Raw genomic sequence first — 2,720 nt, forward strand, 5'->3', positions numbered from 1 at the left:
TTCCAAAGGCATATGAAAAAAAAAAAAAACCTCATCATATGTTCATGAGAAAAAGAAAAATATACGTTAGGTAAACTGAATATAGAAACAAAGCGGCAACAGAATTTGGCTACTGTTGGATCATGTTTACTATCAGGTTCAAAGGTCTCATTGTTCTCACTTCTACTGAGCAAAGACAGGAAGTAAAACCATCTAAGCAGGCAGAAGAAGATTCTGAATATAGAAACCTCAACATCTCCAAAATTCCTACATATAAAATCAGCTGCAGTTTTATGAGTACACTCAGAGCAACCCATCCTTGAAAGATGTCAATAAAAAAATCCCACTCACACGGTTAACAAATACTTAGAAAAACTGAAGAACTATATTATATACTGATAGCAAATTTTTAACAAAGTAAGTTGAAGACACAGAGAAATGAAAAATATGTCTCCTGTTTAGGGATTAGAAGTGACACTGGGAATTCTAGTTGGAAGAGGCAAACCTGGTCTCAAAATGGAGGGCCATGATCCAAAGGAACCAGAGCAGCTGAGGAAGATGTTTATTGGTGGTTTGAGCTTTGAAACCACAGGTGATAGCTTAAGAGAACATTCTGAGAAATGGGCACACTTATAGACTATGTGGTGATGAGAGATCCCCAAACAAATTGTTTCAGAGGCTTTGGTTTTGTAACCTACTCTTGTGTTGAAGAGATGGATGTTGTAATGTGTGCTTGGCCACACGAGGTTGATGGGCGTGCGGTGGAATCTAAGAGAACAGTTTCTAGAGAGGATTCTGTAAAGCCTGGTGCCCATTTAGTGGTGAAGAAAATTTTTGTTGGTGGTATTAAGAAAAAATATGGAAGAATATAATCTGAGAGACTACTTTGAGAAGTATGGCAAGATTGAAACCATAGACTTTATGGAAGACAGGCAGAGTGGGAATCAGAGAGGATTTACTTTTGTAACCTTTGATGATCATGACAAAGTTGATAAAACTGTTGTTCAGAAATACCACACTATTAATGGGCATAATTGTAAAGTGAAAAGGGCCTTTTCTAAACAAGAGATGCAGTCTGCTGAGGGCGTGGAAGTGGATCTGGCAACTTTATGGGTCATGGAGGAAACTTTGGAGGTGGTGGGGGAAACTTTGGTGGAAAAGGAGGCTATGGTGGTGGAGGTGGTGGCAGCAGAGGTAGTTATGGAGGTGGTGATGGTGGATGTAATGGATTAGGAGATGATGGTGGCAGTTATAGTGGTGGTCCTGGTTACAGTAGTAGAGGAGGTTATTGTGGTGGTGGGTGGTGGACTGGGATATGGGAACCAAGGTGATGGATATGGTGGTGTAGGAGGGGGATATGATGGTTACAATGAAGGAGGAAATTTTGGTGGAGGTAACTATGGTGGTGGTGGGAACTATAATGACTTTGGAAATTATAGTGAACAGCAACAATCAAATTATGGACCCATGAAGGGGGGCAGTTTTGGTGGAAGAAGCTCAGGCAGTCCCTATGGTGGTGGCTATGGGTCTGGAGGTGGACGTGGTGGATATGGTAGCAGAAAGTTTTAAAATAAAACAGAAACAGGTATAGTTCTTAGCAGGAGAGGGAGCAGGGAGTTGCCAGGAAAGCTGCAGGTTTCTTTGAGACAGTCGTCCCAAATGCATTAGAGGAACTGTAAAAATCTGCCACAGAAGGAACGATGATCATAGTCAGAAGAGTTATTGCAGCCCTTCTCGTTCAGGACTGTCAAAGCCATAGTTTGCAAAAAGTGCAGCCTCTGATTAATGCAATGTAGTGTCAATTAGATGTACATTCCTGAGGTCTTTTATCTGTGTAGCTTTTTCTTTTCATTACATCAGGTATATTGCCCTGTAAATTGTGGTGTGGTACCAGGAATAACAAATTAAGGAATTTTTAACTTTTAAATATTTGTGGAATTCAGTTTTTCTACATTTTAGTACAGAAACTTAAACAAAATTCATTTTTGAAGGTGTTTGCTTGTGAGTTAACAAGTAAAGAAGATCATTGTTAATTACTACTTTGTATGAATTTTGCTAAACTTAACTATAAAGAAACACCTACTGACTTGCAATTTAAGGGGAATCTATTCTCCCCATTTCCAAAACAATGATGAATGGGTGCTGACATGTGGAGAGAATAGATATTTGTATGTTTGCAATGTGTGTTTTAGATCATTAGAATTGGGAAATAAAAATAGCATATTTGTGAATTTAATAGCATTAAAATTACCTTCAGATGCAAAAGATCTCAAAAGTTAAAAAAAAAAGTGGCACTATGACATATCTAGACCATATAAAGCAACCTACAAACCCAATGCAAGTCTATTGTAATCTGAAAATAGTTTATCACAGAAATAAAAAATACTAATTTCTAAACTGTGTATGGAACTATAAAAGATCCTGAATCATCAAGACCATACAGAGCAAAAAAGAATAAAGCTAGAGGCAGTACACTGTGTTACTTCAAAAATCTGCTAAGAAGTGAGTGTCATCAAAGAGGACATAGCAGAGGAGAAGAGGCCCACAACAGTAAGCTCATATATTTATGGTCAACTGAATTTCAACAAATACTCCAAGGCACAGAGTAGGAAAAAGAAAGTCTCTTTGATAGATGATGTAGAAAAAAAAAAGATACATTCATACAGGAGTCAAAATCAGGCCAGTGCCTCTCATTATATGGAAATTTCAACACAACATGTATTAAAGTCTTAAAAGAAGAC

General features: G+C 37.9%; 1 pseudogene; it reads left to right on the forward strand.

Annotated features, from left to right (window-relative positions):
- Window positions 1-495: 495 nt before the first annotated feature.
- Window positions 496-1,542, forward strand: Gm42402 (annotated as a pseudogene).
- The last annotated feature ends 1,178 nt before the right edge of the window (window positions 1,543-2,720 follow it).

This window comes from Mus musculus, chromosome 7 (genome assembly GCF_000001635.26).
Source record: "Mus musculus strain C57BL/6J chromosome 7, GRCm38.p6 C57BL/6J".
NCBI lineage: Eukaryota > Metazoa > Chordata > Mammalia > Rodentia > Muridae > Mus > Mus musculus.